This window comes from Staurois parvus, unplaced genomic scaffold (assembly GCF_062004578.1).
Source record: "Staurois parvus isolate SC_StPar_1 unplaced genomic scaffold, SC_StPar_1.0 ptg000071l, whole genome shotgun sequence".
NCBI lineage: Eukaryota > Metazoa > Chordata > Amphibia > Anura > Ranidae > Staurois > Staurois parvus.
Genome location: NW_028317867.1, coordinates 8,539,081 through 8,554,745, shown reverse-complemented (window position 1 = coordinate 8,554,745; position 15,665 = coordinate 8,539,081). Strand labels below are relative to the sequence as shown.

Below are 15,665 nucleotides of genomic sequence, written 5' to 3'. Positions count from 1 at the left end.
CTACAGTTTCAAAAATTGTGCCACAAGAAAGCAAATCATTGCTTGCAAAGGGTGGGGGATGAAGAAGGAAATTATTTAAGAAAGCCTGTCATAAAAAAAACTTAACTTGTGTATATCTATTGATTGCTTAAATTCTCCATGTATTCTTTAAAAAGTTATAATATTGTTTAACCATGTAATTACGTGTAGTTAGCTTAGGTTCACACTAGAATGAGGTGCAGGAAACCTGTGATCCATGCGCTTTTCTTGCACCACATTCAAGTCACACTGCCCTTGCGATCTGCAGTGGGTATCAGTGCATCTTAACAACACCCCAAGCACAGTGCATTTGTCTGCACCAGATCGCATGGTACAAAACAACCATGTAATCTGGTTTCAGTGTGGTTCCAAAATTGGTGCGTGCATGACTCTGGTGCAATGCTGTGCGATTTGAGCACATTCAAAATGAATGGGCTCAAATCGCACCTCACTAAATCGCATTTGAATTGCACAGGAATGTGATGCAGTCCCTGTGTGATTCATATGCATTTCATAGTGTGAACTGAGGCTAAGTGAAGATAGAAAAGTGAAAAAGGTATTGTACATCAAGGGTCTACAAAAGGGCCAGTTTATGAGTTTAGGAGCAGAAATCAGCCAGTCAGAGTAGGCAATGTCTCAGGCTTGGTCTTTAGTGGAAATGAAAAAATTACATAGTGCCTATGGTTAGTAGGAGGAGGCACACTGCCCCATCATTGGCATTAGTGGGAGGACTACTACCCCATCATTGATGTCAGTGGAAGGAATAGTGCCCAATCGTTTATACCAGTAAGAGGAATTATACCCCATCGTTGGTGTCTATGGAAGGAATGGTGCCTTATTATTGATATCAGTGGGAGGAACAATGCCCCAAGGGCTAGATAAAAGCAAGTAAAGAGCCACATCCAACCCCAGGCCATAGTTTGGAGACCCCTTTTCTAGATGGACTAGTGAACCACAAGTAGCTCAAAGTCCACTGGCTGGGCATCACTGCTTTCAAAAATAAATTCTGACAAAGCAAAAGTATTGGATAGTATACAGTGCCTTGAAAAAATATTCATACCCCTTAAAATTTTCCACATTTTGTCAGGTTACAAGCAAAATTGTAAATTTATTTTATTGGCATTTTATGTGATAGACCAACCCACATAATTGTGAAGTGGAAAGAAAATGATAAATAGTTTACAAAATGTTTTACAAATAAATATCTGGAAAGTGTGGCGTGCATTTGTATTCAGCCCCCCAGAGTCAATACATTGTAGAACCACCTTTCTCTGCAGTTACAGCTGCAAGTCGTTTTGGGGATGTCTCTACCAGCTTTGTACATCTAGAGAGGGATATTTTTGCCCATTCTTTTTTGCAAAATAGCTCAAACTCTGTCAGATTGGAGGGAGAGCTTCTGTGAACAGCAATTTTCAAGTCTTGCCACACTTTTTTTTCGTGGGCGGGGGGGAGGGGTGCATGTGATTGGCACAGGGTCCATCAGCATTGTCCAAACAGAGGGTCAAGGATCATGAAGTCTCATAGGACAGTCAGAGGAATGAAAACTCCTCCTACAATATTAACCAGTGCTCATCCGGACACTGATAGAAGTCACAAGTCTCCTTTTTACTGCTGATGAGAAAAAAGTATTTAGCAGTTTATATTTACTAATATAATTGCATTTCCATGTTATGTGTACTGTGGGAGATCAGATATAGTGAATGCAGGGTCCTGGGTTTAGTAACACTTTAAACACTAGGTGCTTTCATCTGTTGCTTAAGAGAGAGTTAGCCTTGTGTTAGACCCAGACTGTTCCCCGAAACATGTACTTATGTCTATAATAAATTTGTGATCAGCAAGTAATGCTAATCACTTGATATTAATGGGATTAAGTAGCAAACTGTAAACTAAATTAAAAATATGGGAAATCTACACTTTTGTGGTTAGCCCTGGCCCTGAGACTCAGTGCCACCAAGAAACACCATTGATATTATAAATCAATTTTTTTAACCATAGCTTGATAGTATTATGTTTCAGCTCTAGGATAGGGTGGAAATGCACTTAGATAGCAATTAGTAATCTTGGCTCAAACAGACCGGACATGTTTTAGGGGAGGCAGAGAGCAGACCACTAAGGCATGTTCAAAAATATTCTACCCTAGATCTAAAGCGACTAGGTTTTGTCAATGATGGATGATGCTTGAAGAAACAAGACATAATATTACAGAAAAGTATTGTGCATTTTAACTGCTTGAAAATATCTTGGAATTCAAAAGTTATAACAAGTTCGTTTCACAAAGCTAACACAACATAATAAGAATACATACTCTATATAATATTGAGTTTAAATTTCAAGATTGCTGTCACATGGCTAAAATAATGGTACTATGATCACACCGCCCTCCTTTCCCGAGCGATCAGAGAGCCTGGTATGGATGCAATCAGTGGCACCCGATTCCTGCGACACAGTGAACTGATGTTGTTCCTTCCACTGTGTGACATCAGAAACTGGAAGTGACAAGGATTTTGGGTTAATTTCTTTGTTTACCTGGCCGTTATATCGGCCAGTGATGCAGCTGATCAGACCAATATGTGTTTGATCTGCTGCATTGGAGGTCAGAGAGAGAGATCTGGGGTCTAGCTTGGTCCATTGTAACTATGTATATACCATACTTGTGAGATCCCTCTAGAAGCAGAGAATCCCTGTAGTAGACACTACTACTTCAGTGATCTCAACTAACTTCCAGGTGTGGTGCCAAAAGGCTGTCCTGTTGCTTTGTGAACACAAAACAAAGGTTGTGTTCTTGCCACTGGCGCCATTCAGGGAACACTAAAAAAAATGGCAAAAACAGAAGAGGGCATAAAGGTGAAGTTCCACTTTAAACAAATGCACACCCCAATGTTTTCACTTAGAATTGTTGTACCACTTTTCTAAACAACATGTAGGGTCAGCATTAGGTATGCTGGCATCACGTAATAAATTATCTCTATTTGACAGAAAACACTTAAGAATACTGCATACCTCTAATACCATCACAACTTATAATATCAAGTTTCTTTAACCAAAGACATGAAATGAATTATAAACATTACTTTAAATCTCACAATGACATAATCCAGCGGTAATGTGTGCTATGTACAGGCATTGCTTGGATTACTGAGGAATTCCCTACAGTAGAAAAATCTACATATAAAAAAACACACACTAAACTAAATTACAAATAACTTAATAAAATATGTAAATACATTGTAAACTGCAGTTCTGCCACCCTTCACAGCTACAAAATGAAAATGTTCACTGCTGCCATGGTGGTCAACTAAGTAAACACAAGGGGACTCAAATGCAGCTCTCAAAATGTCCAGAGGGTCACACAACAGTTTAGTTTTCAGAAATTGGTTTTGCGTTAACAAGTGGTAAAATGTATGTCCTACAATGCATTACCACAACACATGGTAACCTGAGAACTGGTGTGCATTCATTGTGGTGCCATTCTTTTTGGATGATACCCCAACTCACTTGAAAAGTAGTGGGGTATCACTACTGCAATGCTGCTGCACTCGGTAGCAGGAGCAGAAGCCCTGTAACTGATCACTTCAGCTCTTGGATGTAGTGTTAATCACTGACAGCCACTAGTTCTGGCACTAAAACCCTCCGGAGTCATTGTCACTCAACATGCTGCCTGCTGTGCGCCATATCTGATTGGGAGCCAAGGGTGGAAAGGATAATTGTATATTTAGAATAATAAATAAGTATATTGAATGCAACATGCCCTTGAACTTTATTCCTTGGTATATTAGCATCTGACTGTAGGTATATACAGAACAAAGGAAAGACTATTCATGTAAAACAAAATCCACTAGCTAGAAAAGTCTCACCAAAGCCTTATGCTAGATAAAAGAGGGAGATGCACTGCCAAAGCTCTTTTGGCTGTACAACTCGTGTGGATCACAAGAGTGCAGTTTATTCTGCACCCTGTGACCCATTTTCAGCTGCTGTCACTCAACTGGTACAGGATGGGAAAATATCCCGACTTTAAAGTCGGGATCCACCCCAGAGTCTGGAGAGGCACTTAACTCAGCCTCTCAGCGATCCGCCAAGACCTTAGACACCCACTCTCTCCATAGCCCAGCTGGGGGGAAGAGCAGACAGTGGTGACTGACCACTCACTGCTCAGAGCGGTTGTGAGAACTCAGTGATCAGCGGTCATGTGATCACTGGGTTCTCACACTTAGAGTCAGCGGGGGATGGATGCAGCATCGGACCGATGCTGCATTCACCTAGGTAAGTGTGATTTAAAAAAAAAATTAAATCCCATACAGTACTTCTCTTTAAATAACAAACAACCCTTATATACAGTATATTGAACATTAGTCCACCAAATGGTCTGAATTTTGTTACCCCTCAGTTTTTCTAATTTGGTTTTAGAAAGTGTCAGAATCACAATTTCCATAAAGCTTATTTTAAGACTGGATACATTCCTATAACGTTTTTAACTCTGAGCACAACACAACACAAGGAATCTGAAATCATACTGAATCTTTAAAGCACATAATGTTTGCATCATGCAACAAATATGAAAGCCCATAATTATAGTTATTCCTAATTTTTGTTACAGCTCTTCAGTACAAAAGACAATGGAGACAGGGCGCTATCCCACTTTGTGCCATGAATTAATTTCAGTTGAGTTTTGGGGAAGGGTACAAGGAAAAAAAAGCACAGTAATAAATTTTATGTCCTGTGTTCATGTGTTTGGGTGTCTTCTGTAAAGATTTGGTCCAATCGAAGGGGTTAAGTAAAGCAGGGGTGTCAAACTGGCTGTCCTCCAGCTGTTGCGAAACTACAAGTCCCATAATGCCTCTGCCTTTGGGACTCATGCTTGTAACTGTCAATCTTGCAATGCTTCATGGGACTTGTAGTTTGGCAATGGCTGGAGGGACGCCAGTTTGACACCCGTGATGTAAAGTATCAAACACAGAACATCCATGGCTTTTACTACAGTTTAACCAATGGCATATTATTCTATGCTTCCATTTTAGGGACATATTTTTCCTGTGTGGACTAGGTCCTCTAGGACAAGCTTCAATGTATTTGCCAAAACTGTTTAGGGCCCATTCACGATAAAGCTTTCTGTTGCGATGCATTAATGCACATGTTTTAACACACCATGTCTCTACTGTCCAATGGGCTGTTGTGCCATTCACACTGCATTAACATCTGCATTTTAGCCCACATTGCCACAATGCACAAGCCCTCAATGACCAGGTATAATACAAATATGTGATGATCATTTGAGCAAAATACAAGATCCTGACCCTGTTTAGGAATTTCAGCTATATAGGCTATCAAATATTCTGATGGCAGAGTAGCATTATTCTTTAACGATGTAGGAAACTTACAGAAGGATGGAAGGATCACTTTTTCACTAATGCATTCCAGATATGCAGATAGAACTGACTAGGTAGACCCGTGTCTGTCAAATGATGAGGTTGGAAAACTTTGATCAATTATCGATCAGTGGCTGAAGCTGATCAGTATGTTCTGACAGCGCAGAGTCCTATTGTAAGAATACAATGTCATGACGAGCAGGGTTCCTCCATACACCTTGTTTGTGTAGATGGAGGAATCTATGGCCAGCTTATTTCTAGGACAAAGAAGATGAAAAGTATAATGTTATGACCAGGGGCGGACTGACAACTCATGGGGCCCCCGGGCAATAGGGGATCATGGGGCCCCTGTGTACTTGCCCAAACTCAAAAAAGCCTATGAAAAAGGTACCAGGGGCATCTCATGGGGCCCCCTACTGACCCCGGGCCCTTGGGCATTGCCCTATTTTCCAAATGGTCAGTCCGCCCCTGGTTATGACCATGGAATTAGTACACAGCTTATGGGCTAAGGAGTGGATACCTTCATCAAAGGCTCTTCACACAGCTAGATAAAATGTAACCCACTTCCCACACACCACAGTGTCCCTTGAAAAAGTTATGAATCCCTGGAGGGCAGGAGAGATTGGTGGTCATGTGAACACTGTAATTAGCTGTCATAGTAGTCACATGAATGGGAGTCGGTCCCACTGGCTACCAGTCATTAGTCCAGACCAATAGCTGCCTTTGACAGCTCGGTCTCTGTGCTGGGAGAAAGCAGTGACTGCGTTCTAAGCATAGCAACATCTGTGCCCAGCGACACATATGTGTGGCATGTGGGCATTAAAGCCTTCTCTTTTACCACTGTGAATATATTATGTGGGCGGCAACAGGAAAAGTAGATTTAAAGTAAATTTTTTTCTTTATTTTGGACAAATAGGAAATCATTTGAGAGCTTTCTCCACTTTTTGTCCTTTACACAAAACAATTACTTACAGAAAATCTCTCCAAAGTGAGAGAAATGGCTTCCTAGACAGTAGTCAAAAGAAACAACTTTTTCCACTGGAAGGTTTCCTCTTTATTGCTTTTCTGGTGACTACTGAAAATATCAGCTTTTCCTTCACTTTCTGTCCTGGTGAGAATGGTCACAAGAAGAAAAAAGAGAATATAATTTCCAAGCAGGGATATAGTCAACAAATATACCCTGACAGATTCTAACCCCTCACCACTTTATCCAAAACTAAAAAAAAACGTTTTTGGCTTGAGATACATTTTAATTAAATATACCTAATAATAAAACCTGCATTCTGTATCATATTACAAACAGGGACATTTGCCATGATAAAAAATGTGGATGGCCGACAATAAAACTTGGCGCTGTCCTTGATCCACCTGCCAACTTTGCAAGACACATCCTGCCACCCCTGCAATTGTGACAGCCAAAGCTTAAGCTTATATGTTCTGTAAGACTTTTATGAATTAGGGTTATTGTCTTAACACCCAAGTATTTTTTCACAAACATCGATCTTGGCAAATGTGACACTTGAGAAGAATGTCTGTGCTCCACAAAAGTATTTTTCTCACTGGTTTGTCAGCTCCTCCTGTACTGTCTCATTCTGAAATAAAAGTCACAGCAACAATTTGCACCAAGGGTTTCCTACAAAAGGGTCCATGTGGTTTTACAAACTGCCCAAGGCTATCAGCACTCTGACAATCAGTACAGTTCAATCAGGGTCTTCTCACCTCATGCGAAATGGGAACTTCCCAGCTGTCTGTCTTTCCTGGAGGTCAATATACAAACTCTAGACAATAAGTAGAGATTGCTAAAGGATGCTCTTTGTGCACAAACCTCTTAGGTACCTTCCTAAAAATAATGAAAGAACTGCACACAAAACAAATTAATGTTAATGTCAAGCTGCATTTGAAAGCATCTTCAGTGCTAGTGAGTTAATTAAATTAACCGAGGTTTGAATATTCAGTATCTCTGTAGAGCTCCCTATGCCAAAACCTGCTGATTATTAACCTTGAAATACAGTTGCGAGCCTAGGAAAATAAGAGATTCATTCTGACAATATTAAATACACAAAGAAATAAAACACCAATTCAATGTCAATTTTGCAAGGAGCACAAAATCTATTACTTTATTGCATTTTCACAATAAAAAAAAAAAATACAAGTTATGTTAAAGGTGACCAAATGAAAAAAAAAATTATACAAATACTAATAGATGAGCAAACATTCACTAACTTGTGCGGCAGTATTACATATCTGCTGCATTCACATCCACATATGTGTTGCAAAATTAAAGAATTCCAGGAAAAATGTTTTTTTTTTCCCAAGCAGTGGGGCTGTGCTTGTACTACATGGGGAAATTGCTTGTTTTGTCTAGGGGTGAGGGAAGCAAAGGTTTACTTACCAAATTTGCCAATCTTCCAAGCACAAGATTGGTCCCTGCCACTCCTGCCCCCCCCCCCCCGCACAATAGCGGTCTTGTGCATGGACTGTTCCAGATGCTCATAGACTGGCTCTGGAAGTGAGGACAGCAAGAACAGTCCACCGCTGGATGTGGGGGAGCGCTGTTTTTTGGAGGATCAAAGGATCGGGCAAGTATAGCCTTTCGGTGTACTCCTGGACAAAACGAGCAGTTAACTTATGCAGTGCTGGCACAAACCCACTGTCTGGGTAAAAAAAATCTTTAAGCTATGTAGTTCAGCTCCTTACCATGAATTAGGCCTCATTCACACAGCCGTACTACAATGTAACCCCATGAGAGGGGCGTGTTTACCTGTATGGGGACGCACAGGAGTTCTGTGCATCTCCATAGTATAGTTCATTGTGCTATGTAGAAGATTTTAGTCTGGTTACCCTCACAATTTGACTCATATACTGTAGAACTTCACAGAGCTGCACAACAAAAAACTGTGGCACTGCCAGTTACAAATCACTTAAAAGAGAAGTTTGGGAAATGAGAGAATAAACTTACATGCTCTTAGGTGAATGCAGCATTGGTCTGATGCTGCATCTGTCCCCAGCTGCGTCTAAGACCAAGAACGGGGCAATCAAAGGCACTGATTGCTCAGCTCTTCAGTGAGCAGAGAGGCAGTGACTACTCTCTGCTCTGGGCCCCCAGCGCTCACTGGAGCATTGGGCTGTAGAGGGGACGGAAACGGCTGGCTCAGGCTCTTAGAGGCTCACTAGAGGCCAGAGGCATCCCTAGGGTTGGTGTCACCCCTCCAGAGAGGAAGGAGTGGTGCCGGTGTAGCAGTAAAATGAGTATCCCAACCTGTGAAGATATGTATCCCCTGAAGCAACTGCTTATGTGCTGGTTTCAGGCCAAAGAAGCCGATCTCCGACTTTAGCACAGAGCTGCCACAGTTAACCTCTTACAGGCTGCAAACCACTGAAGCTGATCCTGAAGATCACTATGGGTTGTAAGATCAGTTAACCCTGTATAGGTTGAAAATATACGGGTTTGCAACCCATAGCTTCAGCGGTTTGCAGCCTGCAAGGGGTTAACTGGCAGCTCTGTGCTAAAGTCGGCACATGCGCAGTTGCTTCAGGAGATACATATATTCACAGATCCAGAAAACTCATTTTATCGCTACACCGGGGGCAGCTGTCACTGTGCTGAGAATCCAGGATCACCCCAATAACTGGCCAGGACCTTCACAGAGACCAGAAGCTCTGCTGGCATCCTGCTCCTGCACCCCCTGTGATGGTGTCACCCCGTGTGGCACCCCCCCAGGGACACCACTGCTAGAGGCTAAGCCAGATGCCTGTCCTGGCATCTGGGTGGATCCTGACTTTAAAGTCGGGATCTCTCCAGAGCCTAAACTGGCTCAGTGATGTCAGCTGATAGCAAACTTTAGCTTGTTGTCAGCTGAATACCGGTCGCAGGAGAGCAGAACTAAGTGTACTCCTGTGACCCACAGGAGGAGTACAGCCAAAAGAGCTTTGGTCCTATTTCTCCTTTAAGTTAGAAAATAAAAGTCAGTTCTGTTTACAGCTAGAAGATTCATACTGTATAGTCCGGCTACATGGTAGCCATCTTCGCCCCAGCACTGATCACTTAAATTTAACATCTGTTGTTTCTTCCTTGAGATTCACAAAGGCTTGGAGAACAGCCTGGTTGTCTGCACCAAGCCAAAACAGACACCCTCAAGTCTCTCTTTATGCCATATACATGGATGCTCATAGGATGGGGAAAGATTGTTTGGTTTTATTGCCTAATACAAACCAATGGCCAAAAATGTTTTTGCTAATTGTTTGCAGTCTATATGACTATTGAGTACATACTGATTTAGTATTTAAATGAAAAGGAAGTTTAACACATAACATGGCATATTCTTATTAGGGCTCAGTGCCTTAAACTCCCAGTAAAGCAGAGAGATTGCTAAACTATATGCTAAATGCATGCCAAGAGGAGGTAAGCCAATGCTAATTGGAGGCTTGTCTCCCCAAGAGTGATAGAAGAGGAGACATCCTCCCAACTACTGCAGAATCAATGCCCACAACTTCTTTTTGAGGCGCAGCGACTTAAACTGCTTGTAAAAGCAGAGATATTACTAAACTGTATGCCACATGCATGCCAAGAGGGAGTAAACCAATGCTATTTACTTGGAGATTACTCTCCCCAATGAATGGAGGGGAGAAGATACCTGCTAAACTAGTGAAGCAACAGGGCCCACAGCTTTAAATCTGGTAAATCTCCTTAGGAAAGATGGAAGTGGAGACACCCACTCAACCTCTGAAGAACCAGTGCCCACGGCTTTGAATTTAGTAAATCTCCTTGCGAATGATGGAAGAGGGGACATCTGCCAAACATCTGCAGGACCAGTGTTTTACTAAACTGTATGCTACATTCATGCCGATAGGAAGTAAGCCAATGCTGTTTACTTGGAGACTGCTCTCCCCAAGTATGATGGAAGAGGGAATATCTGCCAAACGTCTGAAGGACCACTGTTTTACTAAACTGTATGCTACATTTATGCCGATAGGAAGTAAGCCAAAGCTGTTTTCTTGGATCGCTTCTCGGCCTTTTGGCTAAGATCAAGTGTAGTATCGACCTTGCCTTTAGGGGTGTCCCTGCTTCCAGCTAGGACGTTGAGAACCACTTGCATCTATCCCAGCCATTTGGTCTGTGTGGGGTACCCTCTTCTCGGCCTTGTAGGATCGTCAATTAAATTCGGCTTCACCTGCTTGCTGCTATTGGGTTTGAGGCTTAGCCCCCACACAGAACGAGTTTGTGATCTTCCCCCCCTTGTTCACTCTGCGTTACTACCTCCGGGCAGTAGACGCTCAATAGCCTTTTCAAAGGCTAAGCGAGAGTGAAGCCGCCGAGGAAGAAGGAGAAGGAATCCGATCAAGATCTCTGGGAAGCCCTCCTGAGAACTCCTCTGCGACAAGATGGGGAAGAGACAGACCACCAAGAAGCCACAGAACGCCGCCACCGCCGCCCCCGCCAAGACCCCGGGAGAAGCCCCCTCCGCCTCCACCTCAGATCGCTCCGGCCCTGCAGACGGTCTCCCTCCCCTGGAGCCCTGGATGAAGCAGACAGTCGTGCTGCGGCTGAAAGAAGTGGAAGGCAGAATCCCGGACATGACCCCGGAAGTCTTTGGGAAGAAAATGATCCTTGAACAAGGATTCAGCAAGGCAGAGACCCTGTCGGTGCAGTCCTTCGTGAGAGGTATGTTCCTTGTCACTTTTGTCTCCCTACAGGTATGCAGAAGGTACTGGGAGGCAGTGAAGACCTCTGGACCCGACTCCCTCTTCCGAAAGTTCACTGCGAACTCTCCCATTCAAAGGGACGAAAGGCGGATCACGGTGTCCATGAGGAACCCTCACGTCCCTGGTAGAGACATCGCCACCTACCTCCAAAGGTTTTGTGTCGTGTTGAAGGACCCAGTCCGGATACTAGACACCAACGGCTTCTGGACAGGTAAGTGGGCTGTGTTTTGCAGGCTACTAAGAGATCGTCCCGCTGGAGATCTCCAACACCTGCAACAGTGCTTCTCCCTGGGATCGTCAACAGGACTCCTACACTACCCGGACCAACCCCAGTCATGCCGCAGGTGCGGCCAGCCGGGGCACGAGGGTAAGGAATGCAATGTGCTTTCTTGTAGGTTCTGTAGGTCTGCAGGTCACGAGACCAAGGATTGCCCGAGGTCCAGAACCTGCAACCTCTGTGGACGGTCAGAGCACGTCTACAGAGACTGCCCAGAAAGAAGCAGGACGTACGCTGGGGCCCTGAGCAAGGGCCCTGCCACCAAACCAGCGCCACAGAAACCTCCAAAGGACCCGGGTAAGAGGAACCCCCCCCAGGCCCCTGGCCCCCCTGCCCCTGGCCCCCCTGCTCCTGGTTCCCCTGGCCCCCCTACCCCTGGTCCCCCTGCCCCTGGTCCCCCTGCCCCTGGTCCCCCTGGCCCCCCTGCCCCTGGTCCCCCTGCCCCTGGTCCCCCTGCCCCTGGTCCCCCTGGTCCCCCTGCCCCTGGTCCCCCTGCCCCGAGCCCGGTTCCACCCCCCCCTGACCTGTCCTCACAGGAGGACTTCCCGCCCCTTCCCCCTGTCACCCCTGTCAGCAACTCTGCGGCGGGGTACAGGAAGCGGAAGAAGGAGCAGGCCAGCCCGGCGGCGGAGGACACCTCCTCTGCCACCAAGCGGCCTGCCGTCCTCCAGAATGCCGCAGGTCCCGACCCCGTGGGGGAGGACCTCGACACGCTGGAGGAAGAAGAGGTGGAAGAAGAGATGGCTCTGACCCAGTCGGAACTAGATCCCTCCACCGACTTCGATGAGGTCCTCAACGAGGTCCTCAATCAGATTGGTCTGGGCCAGGACACTTGTCAGGCTGCAGAGGTCACAGAGGTCGCCCCCCCTATCCAGGGGAGGTAAGCACAGCCCCTGCCGACTAACCCCTTCATCTCTTTCCCATGATGGCTGAGATATCTATCTTTTCCATTAATGTGAGGAGCATCAAGGATGTGTCTAGGAGGCAGACTGTGCTGACCTTTCTTTCCACACAGCAGAGTGATGTGTACATGCTTCAGGAGTGCGCACTTCCCCCTCTGAGGAGGTACACTCATTTGTCCTCCCAGTGGACCCACGGTCCCTCCTACTGGTCTGGGGGTGGCGATTGCAAGTCCGCAGGGGTTGCGGTTCTTATCAGGGGAGGACGTTTCACTGTTGACTCCGTCCATGAGCTCGTCTGTGGCCGCCTTCTGGTCATAGACGGTTCGTGGGCGGGGGAGCCCGTTAGGCTCATCAATGTGTACGCCCCCGGAGAAGAACGCGCGGCTGGAACTTTTCCAAACCCTGCGGACGCAACTCGCCACAACGAGAACAGTAGTAATCGGCGGTGATTTTAACTGTCCGATAGAGGAGGATGGGCGCAGCTCCAGCATGTACGCAAAACTCGACGCCACCTCGAAGCTGCTCCGGGAGATGATTGCGGAGGCTTCCCTGCGAGACGCTGTGGGATCCGTGGGGCGCGGTTCCGTGAACTACTCATGGAGCCGCCCCGATGGATCTGTGCGCTCCAGGATTGACTTTGTGCTCACCTCCAGGGCAGTCAGGCACCGCGGGTTCTCCATGGTTCCCTGCTTTTTCTCTGACCACAGGGCCATTCACTTTCAAGGTGATCTGGGAGAGGGCTTTGCCCCGGGCCCAGGCTCCTGGAAGCTGAATTGCACCCTGCTGGACGATGAGGAACTGCTAGAGGAGCTCAGGGAAACCTACGGTGCCTGGCGAGAGGAGAAGTCTTTCTTTCCTAAGGTAAGCGACTGGTGGGAGTTCGTGAAAGTCAAGCTGCGCAGCTTCTTTCAGGCCAGGGGACGCCAGCAAGTGTGTGCCAGGAGGAAGGAACTCAGGAGGCTGCAGCGTCAGCTGCAGTCCCTGCAGGACCTTCATCACTGTGGCTGGGACGTGAGGCAAGACCTGGAGGACACCAAGAAGTGCTTGAAAAAGCACTTTGAGGAAGAATCCAGGCACATTGTCTTCCGTGCCAAGGTGGAGCATCTCGAGAAAGGTGAGAAGTGTAACTCTTTCTTTTTCAGGAAACTCCACTCAGGACACACACCCCTGTCGGAGCTGCGCGACAAGACTGGAACACTCCAGAAGGGGAAGGAGGCCGTGATGGAAGTGGTCAGCGACTACTACTCCGACCTCTACTCCCCCAAAGAAACAAACTCGGAAGCGGCCGACAGGTTCTTGTCAGGTATCTCTAACGCTATTGATCCTGCAGGTTTGTCGGCCACCAACGCCCCCTTGACGTTGGAGGAACTGCACTCTGCCGCTAAATCCTTTAGGCAAGGCAGGACCCCGGGCTGCGACGGTCTCCCAGCGGAGCTCTATGTAGCGCTGTGGGATCTCGTGGGCCCGGACCTGCTCGAGCTGTACGAGGAGATGGTGGTGGAGGGCAAGATGCCTCCTTCGCTGAGGGAGGGGATGATCACGATCCTGTACAAGCGTAAGGGGGAGAGATGTGATTTGAAAAATTGGCGTCCCATCTCTCTCCTGAACGTGGACTACAAGATCCTCGCCAAAGTCATGGCGAACAGGCTGAAGGCTGTCATCGAACAGATCATCAACCCGGATCAGACTTGTGGCATTCCTGGCCGCAGGATTGCGGACAGCCTAGCGCTTGTCCGGGACACGGTCCAATACATCAAGGACCGCCGTGTGCACGCGGCCCTGGTCAGTCTTGATCAGGAAAAGGCCTTTGACCGTGTCTCCCATGGGTTTATGTGCAGAGCCCTGCGCAGGTTTGGTCTCGGGGAAATGTTTTGTTCATATGTTGACATCATGTATAATGACATTTGTAGTTCCGTGCAGGTGAACGGCTGGAAGACTGACCCCTTCCCGGTCCTCTCCGGGGTCAGACAAGGCTGTCCTCTCTCACCTCTGCTTTTTGTTTGCTGTATAGAGCTCTTCGCCGAATGCATCAGACGGAATCCAGAGATCGGGGGAATCACCGCACCGGGACCAGACAGACGGGAAGTGAAGTGCTCGCTCTACATGGACGACGTGGCGGTGTTCTGTGCCAACCAGCGCTCCATCGACCTGCTCGTCCAGACCTGCGAGGACTTCGGCCAAGCTTCGGGGGCAAAGGTCAACTGCGGGAAGTCGGAAGTCATGCTCTTCGGAAAGTGGTTCCTGCCTTCTTCTGCATCCATGCCCTTTGGCATCAAGACAGACTTCATGAAGATTTTGGGAGTTTGGTTTGGTGCCGAGGGCGCAGCCCTGAAGTCTTGGGAGGAGAGACTGGCCAAGATGCGCCAAAAGTTTGGACTCTGGAGCCTCAGAGACCTCACCATCGAAGGGAAGACACTGGTACTCCGCAGCGAGATTCTCCCTGTGTTGCAGTACCTCGCCCAGGCCTGGCCCCCTCGGGTCAACACCTGCAAGGCCATCACCAGGGCGGTGTTTCACTTCATCTGGGGCTCCAAGATGGACAGAGTGAAGCGGGCAGTCATGTTCAAGGAACCCCTCAAGGGCGGTAAGGGCGTGCCCGACATCGCCACCCAGCTGAGGGTGTTCTTTGCTTGCAACTGCATCCGCAGAACTTTGCCAAGACGGATTATGGACTCTGGCGGGAACGCAATGTCTCGCTTCTTCCTGTTGCCTCTCTGGAGGTCCCTGGGGTGGGACACTTGGGATAGTTCCATCCCCTACAACTGGGACACTCCTTGGTACTACTTGGACACCTTCAAGTTCATCAGGGAGCAAGGGCTGCAGGGAGTCAAGCCTGACTTGTGGAAGCCAAAGACTATCTACAAGCTCATCCGAGCCAGCGACATTTTGGAGTCGGTTCCAGGCCTGCCTTCAGACACCTGTAAGGTGGTCTGGAGGAATGTTTCTTCCAACATCCTCACCAACAGGCACAAAGACCTGGCATGGATGGCTATCCAGGGGGGACTGCCTCTCAGGACATTTATGCATGCCAGGAACCTGAGCAGATACAGACACTGCCCCTTCTGCATCATCCACGAGGAAACGTCTTACCACGTTTTCTGGGAGTGCTCATTTGCTCAGGCCCTGTTGGGGGCCCTGGAACCTGAACTCAAGGACTTTGTGCCACAGACAGCCATCACTCACTTCGGGGTGTTGAATGGACTGTTCTGTGGAACCTTTTCTCTGGAGGACATTGACGGCGCCTGGCGGGTGCTGTGCTGTTTTAAGGACGCTTTATGGTGCGCCAGAAAGCGACTCATCCACCAGCGGGAGAGGATGTCCATTGAGGACTGCCGCAGACTGATCCTCAGTCTGCTCAGAGACTATTCCTTGATGGACTTTAAGGAGGAAGAGGACGTCTGA

At 47.1% G+C, this 15,665-nt stretch overlaps 1 protein-coding gene and 1 pseudogene across 4 annotated transcripts in view; one reads left to right on the top strand and one right to left on the bottom strand.

Annotated features, from left to right (window-relative positions):
- MICU3 (mitochondrial calcium uptake 3) overlaps nt 1-15,665 on the bottom strand; it is a 213,143-nt gene that overhangs the window by 169,298 nt on the left and 28,180 nt on the right. The gene's annotated exons all lie outside the window — the stretch shown is intronic.
- Nucleotides 10,381-10,473, top strand: LOC149469428 (U2 spliceosomal RNA; annotated as a pseudogene).